General features: G+C 43.8%; 1 protein-coding gene and 1 pseudogene across 3 annotated transcripts in view; one reads left to right on the top strand and one right to left on the bottom strand.

The window, feature by feature from the left end:
* CD2 (CD2 molecule) overlaps positions 1-14274 on the bottom strand; it is a 98353-nt gene that overhangs the window by 42315 nt on the left and 41764 nt on the right. Inside the window, exon 2 of one of the 3 annotated variants that reach the window (XM_077299342.1) lies at positions 11891-12014. The exons of the other annotated variants lie outside the window; for them this stretch is intronic. The gene's annotated coding sequence lies outside the window, so the exon portion shown is untranslated. The remainder of the gene's footprint in view (positions 1-11890; positions 12015-14274) is intronic. 3 annotated transcript variants of the gene reach the window in all.
* LOC143816855 (serine/arginine-rich splicing factor 9 pseudogene) lies at positions 747-11356 on the top strand (annotated as a pseudogene).

The following is a 14274-nucleotide window of genomic DNA, read 5'->3' as shown; positions in this document are numbered from 1 at the left end:
TGTCCCTGCACACTGCCCCTCTTCATATTATCCTCCTACACACTGCCCCTCTCTATAGTATCTCCTTACACTGACCCCCTCCATAATGTCCCCCCACACTGCCCCTCACTATAGTATCCCCTTACACTGCCCCTCTCCATATCATCCTCCTACATGCTGCCCCTCTCCATATCCCCCCCACACTGCCCCTCACTATAGTATCCCCTTACACTGTCCCTCTCCATATCATCCTCCTACATGCTGCCCCTCTCCATATCCCTCCACACTGCATTTCTTCATAAAGTCCCCTGCACTCCACTGCCCCTCGCTATACTACAGTTGAGAAAGTAAGTATTTGATTCACTGACGATTTTGCAAGTTTTCCCACCTACACAGAATGGAGGGTCTGCAATGTTTATTGTAGGTACACTGCACCAGTGAGAGACAGAGTCTAAACATAAAATCCAGAAAATCACATTGTATGAATTTTACATAATTAAATTGCATTTTATTTAGTGAAATATGTATTTACTCACTGACCAGCCAGCAAGAATCCTGGCTCTCACAGACCTATTGGTTTTTCTTCAAGAAGACCTGGTGACTACACAGCAGGGGCCGGGGACAAGAGCACCTGCTGACCCCCTGTATCTCCACAGCCCTCCTACTCTGCCCTCATCACCTGTCTTAATTGCTCCTGTTTGAATTCATTCCTTGTATAAAAGGCACCTGTCCACACCCTCAATCAATCACACTCCAACCTCTCCACCATGGCCAAGAACAAACAGCTGTCTCAGAACACCAGGGACAAAATGGTAGACCTGCAGAAGGCTGGGATGGGCTACAGGACAATAGACAAGCGGTTTGGTGAGCCGGCAACAACTGTTGGCACAATTATTAGAAAATGGAAGAAACACAAGATGAATCATAGAATCAGAATCTAGAATGGTAGAGTTGGAAGGGACCCCCAGGTTACATAGTTACATAGTTAGTAAGGCCGAAAAAAGCCATGTGTCCATCCAGTTCAGCCTATATTCCATCATAATGAATCCCCAGATCTACGTCCTTCTACAGAACCTAATAATTGTATGATACAATATTGTTCTGCTCCAGGAAGACATCCAGGCCTCTCTTGAACCCCTCGACTGAGTTCGCCATCACCACCTCCTCAGGCAAGCAATTCCAGATTCTCACTGCCCTAACAGTAAAGAATCCTCTTCTATGTTGGTGGAAAAACCTTCTCTCCTCCAGACGCAAAGAATGCCCCCTTGTGCCCGTCACCTTCCTTGGTATAAACAGATCCTCAGCGAGATATTTGTATTGTCCCCTTATATACTTATACATGGTTATTAGATCGCCCCTCAGTCGCCTTTTTTCTAGACTAAATAATCCTAATTTCGCTAATCTATCTGGGTATTGTAGTTCTCCCATACCCTTTATTAACTTTGTTGCCCTCCTTTGTACTCTCTCTAGTTCCATTATATCCTTCCTGAGCACCGGTGCCCAAAACTGGACACAGTACTCCATGTGCGGTCTAACTAGGGATTTGTACAGAGGCAGTATAATGCTCTCATCATGTGTATCCAGACCTCTTTTAATGCACCCCATGATCCTGTTTGCCTTGGCAGCTGCTGCCTGGCACTGGCTGCTCCAGGTAAGTTTATCATTAACTAGGATCCCCAAGTCCTTCTTCCCTGTCAGATTTACCCAGTGGTTTCCCGTTCAGTGTGTAATGGTGATATTGATTCCTTCTTCCCATGTGTATAACCTTACATTTATCATTGTTAAACCTCATCTGCCACCTCTCGGCCCAAGTTTCCAACTTATCCAGATCCATCTGTAGCAGAATACTATCTTCTCTTGTATTAACTGCTTTACATAGTTTTGTATCATCTGCAAATATCAATATTTTACTGTGTAAACCTTCTACCAGATCATTAATGAATATGTTGAAGAGAACAGGTCCCAATACCGACCCCTGCGGTACCCACTGGTCACAGCGACCCAGTTAGAGACTATACCATTTATAACCACCCTCTGCTTTCTATCACTAAGCCAGTTACTAACCCATTTACACACATTTTCCCCCAGACCCAGCATTCTCATTTTGTGTACCAACCTCTTGTGCGGCACGGTATCAAACGCTTTGGAAAAATCGAGATATACCACGTCCAATGACTCACCGTGGTCGAGCCTATAGCTTACCTCTTCATAATAACTGATTAGATTGGTGACAGGAGCGATTTCTCATAAACCCATGCTGATATGGAGTTACACAGTTATTATCATTGAGATAATCCAGAATAACATCCTTCAGAAACCCTTCAAATATTTTACCAACAGTAGAGGTTAGACTTACTGGCCTATAATTTCCAGGGTCACTTTTAGAGCCCTTTTTGAATATTGGCACCACATTTGCTATGCGCCAGTCCTGCGGAACAGACCCCGTCGCTATAGAGTCCCTAAAAATAAGAAATAATGGTTTATCTATTACATTACTTAGTTCTCTTAGTACTCGTGGGTGTATGCCATCCGGACCCGGAGATTTATCTGTTTTAATCTTATTTAGCCGGTTTCGCACATCTTCTTGGGTTAGATTGGTGACCCTTAATATAGGGTTTTCATTGTTTCTTGGGATTTCACCTAGCATTTCATTTTCCACCGTGAATACCGTGGAGAAGAAGGTGTTTAATATGTTAGCCTTTTCCTCGTCATCTACAAACATTCTTTCCTCACTATTTTTTAAGGGGCCTACATTTTCAGTTTTTATTCTTTTACTATTGATATAGTTGAAGAACAGTTTGGGATTAGTTTTACTCTCCTTAGCAATGTGCTTCTCTGTTTCCTTTTTGGCAGCTTTAATTAGTTTTTTAGATAAAGTATTTTTCTCCCTATAGTTTTTTAGAGCTTCAATGGTGCCATCCTGCTTTAGTAGTGCAAATGCTTTCTTTTTACTGTTAATTGCCTGTCTTACTTCTTTGTTTAGCCACATTGGGTTTTTCCTATTTCTAGTCCTTTTATTCCCACAAGGTATAAACCGCTTACAGTGCCTATTTAGGATGTTCTTAAACATTTTCCATTTATTATCTGTATTCTTATTTCTGAGGATATTGTCCCAGTCTACCAGATTAAGGGCATCTCTAAGCTGGTTCATCTTGTCCAACCCCCTGCTCAATGCAGGATTCACTAAATCATCCCAGACAGATGTCTGTCCGGCCTCTGTGTGAAGACTTCCATTGAAGGAGAACTCACCACCTCTCGTGGCCGCCTGTTCCACTCATTGATCACCCTCACTGTCAAAAATGTTTTTCTAATATCTAATCTGTATCCTCCCATTCAGTTTCCTCACATTGCTTCTTGTGCAAATGAGAATAAAGATGATCCTTCTACAATGTGACAGCCCTTCAGATATTTGTAGACGGCTATTAAGTCTCCTCTCAGTCTTCTTTTTTGCAGCTAAACATTCCAAAATCCTGTAACCGTTCCTCATAGGACATGGTTTGCAGACCGGTCACCATTCTGGTCACTCTTCTCTGAACTCACTCCAGTTTGTTGATGTCTTTTTTTAAATGTGGTGCCCGAAACTGGACCCAGTATTCCAGGTGAAGTCTGACCGAGGAGGAGTAGAGGGCAATAATGACTTCACGTGATCTAGACTGTATGCTTCTGTTAATATATCCCAGAATTGTATTTGCCTTTTTTGCTGCAGCATCACACTGTTGACTCCTGTTCTGTCTGTGATCTATTAGTATACCCAAGTCTTTTTCACACGCGCTGTTGCTTAGCCCTATGCCTCCCATTCTGTAAATGCTTTTTTCATTTTTATTGCCCAGATGTAGTACTTTGCATTTTTCATTGTTAAAAACCATTGTGTTAGTTGCTGCCCACTGCTCCAGTTTATTTATATCTTTTTGAATCCTCTCTCTTCTCTAGTATTAGCTATCCCTCCTAGCTTTGTGTCATCAGCAAATTTAATCAGTGTACCCTCAATTCCTTCATCTAAATCATTGATAAAGATGTTGAACAATACAGGGCCCTCTTCCTCTGTCTGGGGCTCCATGCAAGATCTCGCCTTGTGGGGTAAGAATAATTCTGAGAGAGGTCTGGAATAAGCTCAAAACTACACAGGAGAACATGGTCAATGATCTGTAGAGAGCTAGGATCACTGTCTCAAATATTACCATTAGTGTGACGACACAGCATTTCTCCTTAAAGGGAATCTGTCACCCCAAAAATGGCCTATAAGCTAAGCCCACCGTCATCAGGGGCTTATCTCCAGCATTCTGTAATGATTCTGTAATGCTGTAGATAAGCCCCTGATGTATCCTGAAAGATGAGAAAAAGAGGTTAGATTATACTCACCCAGGGGCGGTCCCGCTGCTTGTCCGGTCCGATGGGTGTCTCAGGTCCGCTTCGGCGCCTCCTATCTTCATTCCATGACGTCCTCTTCTGGTCTTCATACCGCGGCTCCAGCGCAGGTGTACTGATTTGTCCTGTTGAGGACAGAGCAAAGTACTGCAGTGTGCAGGCACCGGGCCTCTCTGACCTTTCCCAGCGCCTGCGCACTGCAGTACTTTGTTCTGCCCTCAACAGGGCAGACAAAGTACGCCTGTGCCGGAGCCGCAGCGTGAAGACCAGGAGAGGACGTCATGGAATGAAGATAGGAGGCGCCAAAACGGACCTGCGATGCCCATCGGAGCGGGACCGTCCCTGGGTGAGTATAATCTAACGTCTTTTTCTCCTCTTTCAGGATACATCGGGGGCTTATCTATAGCATTACAGAATGCTGTAGATAAGCCCCTGAAGATGGTGGGCTTACTTCACCATCGATTTTGGGGGTGACAGGTTCCCTTTAACCCCTTCCTGACATCCGACGTACTATCCCGTCGAGGTGGGGTGGGCCCGTATGACCGCCGATGGGATAGTACGTCCAGCGCGATCGGCGGCGCTCACGGGGGGAGCGCGGCCGATCGCGGCCGGGTGTCAGCTGCCTATCGCAGCTGACATCCGGCACTATGTGCCAGGAGCGGTCACGGACCACTCCCGGCACATTAACCCCCGGCACACCGCGATCAAACATGATCGCGATGTGCCGGCGGTGCAGGGAAGCATCGCGCAGGGAGGGGGCTCCCTGCGGGCTTCCCTGAGCCCCCCGCAGCAACGCAATGTGATCGCGTTGCTGCGAGGGTCTTACCTCCCTCCCTGCCTGCTCCAGACCCGGATCCAAGATGGCCACGGATCCGGGTCCTGCAGGGAGGGAGGTGGCTTCACAGAAGCCTGCTCAGAGCAGGCACTGTGAAGCAGCCTGTACTTCTCGCAGATCGGTGATCTGTCAGAGTGCTATGCAAACTGGCAGATCACCGATCTGTATTGTCCCCCCCTGGAGCAAAGTAAAAAAGTAAAAAAAAAAATTTCCAAATGTGTAAAAAAAAATAAAAAAAATAAAAAATTCCAAAATAATGAAAAAAAAAAAAAAAATATTCCCATAAATACATTTCTTTATCTAAATTAAAAAAAACAAACAATAAAAGTACACATATTTAGTATCGCCGCGTCCGTAACGACCCGACCTATAAAACTGGCCCACTAGTTAACCCCTTCAGTAAACACCGTAAGAAAAAAAAAAAAAAAACGAGGCAAAAAACAACGCTTTATTATCATACCGCCGAACAAAAAGTGGAATAACACGCGATCAAAAAGACAGATATAAATAACCATGGTACCGCTGAAAGCGTCATCTTGTCCCGCAAATAACGAGCCGCCATACAGCATGATCAGCAAAAAAATAAAAAAGTTATAGTCCTGAGAATAAAGCGATGCAAAAATAATTATTTTTTCCATAAAATAGTTTTTATCGTATAAAAGCGCCAAAACATAAAAAAATAATATAAATGAGGTATCGCTGTAATCGTACTGACCCGAAGAATAAAACTGCTTTATCAATTTTACCAAACGTGGAACGGTATAAACGCCTCTCCCAAAAGAAATTCATGAATAGCTGGTTTTTGGTCATTCTGCCTCACAAAAATCGGAATAAAAAGCGATCAAAAAATGTGACGTGCCCAAAAAGTTACCAATAAAAACGTCAACTCGTCCCACAAAAAACAAGACCTCACATGACTCTGTGGACCAAAATATGGAAAATTTATAGCTCTCAAAATGTGGTAACGCAAAAAATATTTTTTGCAATAAAAAGCGTCTTTCAGTGTGTGACGGCTGCCAATCATAAAAATCCACTAAAAAACTCGCTATAAAAGTAAATCAAACCCCCCTTCATCACCCCCTTAGTTAGGGAAAAATAAAAAAAATGTATTTATTTCCATTTTCCCATTAGGGTTAGGGTTAGGGCTAGGGTTGGGGCTAGGGTTAAGGCTACAGTTAGGGTTGGGGCTAAAGTTAGGGTTAGGGTTGGGGCTAAAGTTACGGTTAGGGTTTAGATTACATTTACGGTTGGGAATAGGGTTGGGATTAGGGTTAGGGGTGTGTCAGGGTTAGAGGTGTGGTTAGGGTTACTGTTGGGATTAGGGTAAGGGGTGTGTTTGGATTAGGGTTTCAGTTATAATTGGGGGGTTTCCACTGTTTCGGCACATCAGGGGCTCTCCAAACGCGACATGGCGTCCGATCTCAATTCCAGCCAATTCTGCATTGAAAAAGTAAAACAGTGCTCCTTCCCTTCCAAGCTCTCCCGTGTGCCCAAACAGGGGTTTACCCCAACATATGGGGTATCAGCGTACTCAGGACAAATAGGACAACAACCTTTGGGGTCCAATTTCTCCTCTTACCCCTGGGAAAATACAAAACTGGGGGCTAAAAAATAATTTTTGTGGGAAAAAAAAATATTTTTTATTTGCACGGCTCTGCGTTATAAACTGTAGTGAAACACTTGGGGGTTCAAAGTTCTTACAACACATCTAGATAAGTTCCTTGGGGGGTCTAGTTTCCAAAATGGGGTCACTTGTGCGGGGCTTCTACTGTTTAGGTACATTAGGGGCTCTGCAAACGCAATGTGACGCCTGCAGACCATTCCATCTAAGTCTGCATTCCAAATGGCGCTCCTTCCCTTCCGAGCCCTCCCATGCATCCAAACGGTGGTTCCCCCCACATATGGGGTATCAGCGCACTCAGGACAAATTGGACAACAACTTTTGGGGTCCAATTTCTCCTGTTACCCTCGGGAAAATACAAAACTGGGGGTTGAAAAATAATTTTTGTGGGAAAAAAGTTTTGTTTTATTTTTACGGCTCTGCATTATAAACTTCTGTGAAGCCCTTGGTGGGTCAAAGCACTCACCACACATCTAGATAAGTTCCTTAGGGGGTCTACTTTCCAACATGGTGTCACTTGTGGGGGGTTTCTACTGTTTAGGTACATTAGGGGCTCTGCAAACGCAATGTGACGCCTGCAGACCATTCCATCTAAGTCTGCATTCCAAATGGCGCTCCTTCACTTCCGAGCCCTTCCATGCGTCCAAACGGTGGTTCCCCCCCACATATGGGGTTTCAGCGCACTCAGGACAAATTGGACAACAACTATTGGGGTCCAATATCTCCTGTTACCCTCGGGAAAATACAAAACTGGGGGTTGAAAAATAATTTTTGTGGGAAAAAATTTTTGTTTTATTTTTACGGCTCTGCATTATTAACTTCTGTGAAGCCCTTAGTGGGTCAAAGCACTCACCACACATCTAGATAAGTTCCTTAGGGGGTCTACTTTCCAACATGGTGTCACTTGTGGGGGGTTTCTACTGTTTAGGTACATTAGGGGCTCTGCAAACGCAATGTGACGCCTGCAGACCATTCCATCTAAGTCTGCATTCCAAATGGCGCTCCTTCACTTCCGAGCCCTCCCATGCATCCAAACGGTGGTTCCCCCCACATATGGGGTATCAGCGCACTCAGGACAAATTGGACAACAAATTTTGGGGTCCAATTTCTCCTGTTACCCTCGGGAAAATACAAAACTGGGGGCTGAAAAATAATTTTTGTGGGAAAAAATTTTTGTTTTATTTTTACGGCTCTGCATTATTAACTTCTGTGAAGCCCTTGGTGGGTCAAAGCGCTCAAAACACATCTAGATAAGTTCCTTAGGTGGTCTACTTTCCAAAATGGTGTCACTTGTGGGGGGTTTCAATGTTTAGGCGCATCAGTGGCTCTCCAAACGCAACATGGCGTCCCATCTCAATTCCTGTCAATTTTGCATTGAAAAGTCAAACGGTGCTACTTCCCTTCCGAGCTCTCCCATGCGCCCAAACAGTGGTTTACCCCCACATATGGGGTATCAGCGTACTCAGGACAAATTGTACAACAACTTTTGGGGTCCAATATCTTCTCTTACCCTTGGGAAAATATAAAATTGGGGGTGAAAAGATAATTTTTGTGAAAAAATATGATTTTTTATTTTTACGGTTCTGCATTATAAACTTCTGTGAAGCACTTGGTGGGTCAAAGTGCTCACCACACCTCTAGATAAGTTCCTTAGGGGGTCTACTTTCCAAAATGGTGTCACTTGTGGGGGGTTTCAATGTTTACGCACATCAGTGGCTCTACAAACGCAACATGACGTCCCATCTCAATTCCTGTAAATTTTGCATTGAAAAGTCAAACGGCGCTCCTTTCCTTCCGAGGTCTCCCATGCGCCCAAACAGTGGTTTATCCCCACATATGGGGTATCAGCGTACTCAGGACAAATTGTACAACAACTTTTGGGGTCCAATTTCTTCTCTTACCCTTGGAAAATTAAAAAATTGGGGGCGAAAAATAATTTTTGTGAAAAAATATGATTTTTTATTTTTACGGTTCTGCATTATAAACTTCTGTGAAGCACTTGGTGGGTCAAAGTGCTCACCACACCTCTAGATAAGTTCCTTAGGGGGTCTACTTTCCAAAATGGTGTCACTTGTGGGGGGTTTCAATGTTTAGGCACATCAGGGGCTCCCCAAATGCAACATGGCGTCCCATCTCAATTCCAGTCAATTTTGCATTGAAAAGTCAAATGGCGCTCCTTCGCTTCCGAGCTCTGTCATGCGCCCAAACAGTGGTTTACCCCCACATATGGGGTATCGGCGTACTCAGGACAAATTGTACAACAACTTTTGGGGTCCATTTTCTCCTGTTACCCTTGGTAAAATAAAACAAATTGGAGCTGAAGTAAATTTTTTGTGAAAAAAAGTTAAATGTTCATTTTTATTTAAACATTCCAAAAATTCCTGTGAAGCACCAGAAGGGTTAATAAACTTCTTGAATGTGGTTTTGAGCACCTTGAGGGGTGCAGTTTTTAGAATGGTGTCACACTTGGGTATTTTCTATCATATAGACCCCTCAAAATGACTTCAAATGAGATGTGGTCCCTAAAAAAAAAATGGTGTTGTAAAAATGAGAAATTGCTGGTCAACTTTTAACCCTTATAACTCCCTAACAAAACAAAATTTTGTTTCCAAAATTGTGCTGATGTAAAGTAGACATGTGGGAAATGTTACTTATTAAGTATTTTGTGTGACATATCTCTGTGATTTAAGGGCATAAAAATTCAAAGTTGGAAAATTGCAAAATTTTCAAAATTTTCGCCAAATTTCCATTTTTTTTGCAAATAAACGCAGGTAATATCAAAGAAAGTTTACCACTATCATGAAGTACAATATGTCACGAGAAAACATTGTCAGAATCGCCAAGATCCGTTGAAGCGTTCCAGAGTTATAACCTCATAAAGGGACAGTGGTCAGAATTGTAAAAATTGGCCCGGTCATTAACGTGCAAACCACCCTTGGGGGTGAAGGGGTTAATTGTGCCAGATGTATCATTTCAGTAGGTCCAGGAACATAAGCTATTGTTCATATGAGTCTCAACGTAGATTGAATTGATGTTTGTAAATTGTTGAATGTTTGCTGTTTACCTATTGAATCAGTCCTTGCAGCTGATTGTACTACTATCCTTCGGGGACAGGAACGCAGGGTCATTGAACAATCAATGTCTGCTGATATGTTGATTACCCATTATAACAGTCCACGCAGCTTGTTGACCTGCAAACATTGAAGAATAAACTATACGGATTGAACATTGAGAGTTAACCTTATCCCACCTTCTCCCTGACCTGTGGATGATGTCCTGAAAAACAAATGTGGGTATAACAAAGGGACCTATTATCCATTTGCAGGGAAATTTTACAGAAAGTACATAATTAAGATCAGTGATGAGCAGTGGATCAAATCTGTATTCCTCTGGCTGGAGACATTTGGAGCACCCAGGTTGGGACAATCAGGTCACATGGTTATACACTCCAATGAACTCTGAGCTTCCTAAGCTTGTCACTGGTGGAAGTAGTTAGCCCTGGAAGCCCCAAAGTTTCAGCTTCTCTAATCCCAGCGAGCCAGCGGAAGGGTGAGACTTGGTGCAGATTACAATCTTGTGTATTTGCTGGAACTGTACTATGTTATTGTCTGTTAGTGGTTCAATAAATTATTGCCACACTCTATTTTCCTCACCTTGTGTTGTGTGAGTGGTATTCTGCCTATGGGAAAGGAGAGCGTGTGTTTAGGGAGATGAGTTCTGATCCATGTGGTCTTTTTAAAGACAGCTAGGCTATCTGACAAGGGCACCAACTATATGGCAGATTGACCACCCTACACCACCTAGCCTCCATCACCCCATCCAACCGGACAAGTTCAGTGATATCCAGGCCCAAGGACCTCAGAACACTGGGTCTTCCATCACCCTAGCCAGCCCAGATATTGTCCCACTAGAACACCATTAACGCCAAGATCAGTGCTCGAGGAATGGATGCATTTATGTGGACAATTTACAAGATGATGTATGGGAAAAGGAACTGGAAGAGTTGTTCAATCGGTACAAGGTGATCAGTATCATCGAGCTGAAGAATCACAGGGGGAGGCGATGCCACGCCGTCCACCTTCATCATCTTCCAGGCTCCATGAGATGCAGAGGACGCCGTGTTTGGACGCAATGGATACAAGTTTGATTCTCGTCAATTACGTGTGGAGTTTCACAGGTCTAATGAGACATCACGGAGAGGTCCCCACCGGAGAAACAGACCCTTGTCCTGGCGAACTGAGTACAGAGTTCTCATCTCAGAGATTCCACAATCGGGAAGTTGGCAGGATTTGAAAGATCATATGAGAGAAGCTTGAGATTTTTGCTATGCTGATGTGCACAAGGATGGAATAGGGATTGTGAAGTTTATTCGCAAGGAAGACATGGAATATGCTTGGAGGAAACTGGATGATACAAAGTTTTGTCCTTATGAAGGTGAGATCTCTTACATTCGTGTATGTGCTCAAAGAAATGCTGATGGACTGTCCCCTGAAAAGTGGAGAAGGATGATGGAAATCCTATTACATCTGGCTGAAGAAGAAGGAGTAGGAATGTGACGACACAGCATTTATTCTTAATTTGACAGATGTATCTTTTCAGTAGGCCCAGGGACATGAGCTATTGTTCATGTGAGTCTGAACATTGACTCTTGTTGTAGATTGAATTGATGTTTGCTAATTGTTGAATGGCTGCTGTTTATCTGTTAAATCAGTCCTTGCAGCTTTATGTCCCACTATCCTTGGGGGACAGGGATGCAGGGTTAGCTGATATGTTGATTACTCATTGTACCAGTCCAAGCCGCTTGTTGACCTACAAATATTGAAGAATAATCTGTGGAGATTGATTGAATACTCGAACAATGAAAGTTAACCTCCTCTCACCTTCCCCCTGACCTGTGGATGACAGTCTGAAGGACAAATGTGGGTATTAAAAAGGGACCTATATCCTTCTACAGGGAAACTTTACTGAAAAGCAGCCAGGCATCATGGATACATCCTGAGGAATACAGAATTGATCCACTGCCCATCACTGAGCCCATGGAGACATTTGGAGCACCCAGGTTTGGACAATCAGGTCATCTGGCCACATACCTCGATGAACTGTCAGCTTCCTAAGCTTGTCGTTGCCTTCTCTGTGTGGGTGCCCGCCAAAAGTGGGGTGTCACTGGTGGGGGTAGTCGGCCCTGGAAGCCCCAAAGTTACAGCTGCTCTAATCCTGGCGAGACAGCGGAAGTGTGAGACTGTAATTTACACCATTTTGTGTATTTGCTTGGACTGTTCTATATGTCATTGTCTGTTGGTGGTTCAATAAAGTATTGTTGCACTGTTTTACCTTCACCCTGTGTTTGTCTGAGTAGTATTCTGCCCATGGGAAAGGAACGTGGGTGTTTAGTGGGATGAGCCCTGGTCCATGCAGTATTTCTAAAGACAGTTGGGTCAGTGGACGAAAGCACCCACTGACTCTCCACAGTTAGTAACACACTACGCAGTCATGGATTAACTCCTTCATGACCGGAGATATTTTTGTTTTTGCGTCTTCGTTTCTTGCTCCCCTTCTTCCCAAAGCCATAACTTTTTTATTTTTCTGCCAATATGGCCATGTGAGGGCTTGTTTTTTGTACTTTTGAGCAACACCATTGGTTTTACAATGTCGTGTACGGGAAAACCCGAAAAATTCCAAGTGTGGTGAAATTGCAAAACAAGTGCAATTCCACAATAGTTTTTTATTTTGCTTTTTTACTGTGTTCACTAAACGCTAATACTGACTTGCCATTATGATTCTCCAGGTCATTACGAGTTCATAGACATCAAACATGTCTAGGTTATTTATTATCGAAGTGGTGAAAAAAATTTCCAAAGTTTGTAAAGAAAAAAAATTGCGCCATATTCCGATACCCGTAGCGTCTCCATTTTTCGTGATCTTGGGTTGGGCGAGGGCTTATTTTTTGAGCCCCGAGCTGATATCATTTTGGTGCAGATATAATCTTTTGATTGCCCGTTATTGCATTTTAAGGCAATGTTGCAGCTACCAAAAAAAGTAATTCTGGCACTTTCACTTTTTTTCTCATTACGCCGTTTAGCGATTGAGTTAATTTTTTTTAAATTGATCGGGTGATTCTGTACGCAGCGATACCAAATATGTGTATGTTTGATTTTTTTTATTTTATTTTGAATGGGGCGAAAGGGGGGTGATTTGAACTTTACTATTTATTTATTTAATATTTTTAAAAACATTTTTTTTACTTTTAGCATGCTTCAATAGTCTCTATGGGAGACTAGAAGCTGCCATAACCCGATCGCCTCTGCTACATACAAGAGATGATCAGATCACCTGTATGTAGCAGAATTGCTGACTTTACGAGTGTCGACCACCGGGCGGCGCTCATAGCAATTCAGCAGTGACAACCATAGAGGTCTTCTGGAGACTCATCGGTGACCCGAGATCACGTGACAGGGGTAACTGATGGGCAGGATTTCCATCGCTTTCCGGAAGTTTGACAGCGGCATTTAACGGGTTAACAGCCGCGGGTGGATTGCGATTACAGCCGCGGGTGGATCGTGATTGCACCCGTGGCTGTTCGAGGCACATGTTGGCTGTTCAAAACAGCTGATTTGTGCTGGAAAAGATGTGAGCTCACCATCGGAGCCCACATCAAAGTGGGCCGACATCGGCATATTATTACACCCAATGTCGGAAAGGGGTTAATATAATAAAATATAAAAGCCCATTTGGAGTTCACCGATGACCATCTGGATGATCCAGAGGAAGCATGGGAGATGGTCATGTGGTCAGAGGACGCCATAATGAGTGTTACTATACCACTTCTATGCTTGTTGGAAAAAACAATTCAGGCCACGATGGATGAGGTGGTGGTACAGCAGGAAGAGGAGCAGGAGGAACATGGACTATTCACATCGTTATCAAGCCTGTCGTCTACACATGGCTTGATGGGTGGGTTCCTGTACCAACAGCAGCCAGGTACACAACTGTCCAGTCATGGGACACTTTTCGAAGACAATGATGAGGAGTAATCGTGTTCACAGCACGATGGCACTCAAATCAGCTCCCAGGCATCAGTGGAGAATTGCTGGGGTGATACAGAGGACCCAGACCAGACACCTCCCACAGAGGACGGTTTGTCATTGTCACTGGGCAGCCTTGCTCACATGAGCCAATACATGCTACTGTGCCGACAATACGACCGCCAGTGCTGATTACTGGGTGGTCACCCTGCTGGATCCCCGCTACAAGGACAATGTACTATCGTTACTTCCATCACTGGAGTGGGATCGCAAAATGTGTGAATACAAGCACACGCTGGTAGAGGCACTACTGACGACGTTCCTATTTAACAACAGGGGCTCATTGAAAGATCAATTCAGAGGAAGAAGTTGTCAACACTGCTGGGACACCGCCACCACCTTGGAAAGCAGGGTTAGCATGGACAAAATGTGGAAAAACTTCCTCAGCAGGC

This window comes from Ranitomeya variabilis, chromosome 3 (genome assembly GCF_051348905.1).
Source record: "Ranitomeya variabilis isolate aRanVar5 chromosome 3, aRanVar5.hap1, whole genome shotgun sequence".
NCBI lineage: Eukaryota > Metazoa > Chordata > Amphibia > Anura > Dendrobatidae > Ranitomeya > Ranitomeya variabilis.
Note: the sequence above shows the minus strand (reverse complement) of the source record. Positions and strands in the feature narration are given on the sequence as shown.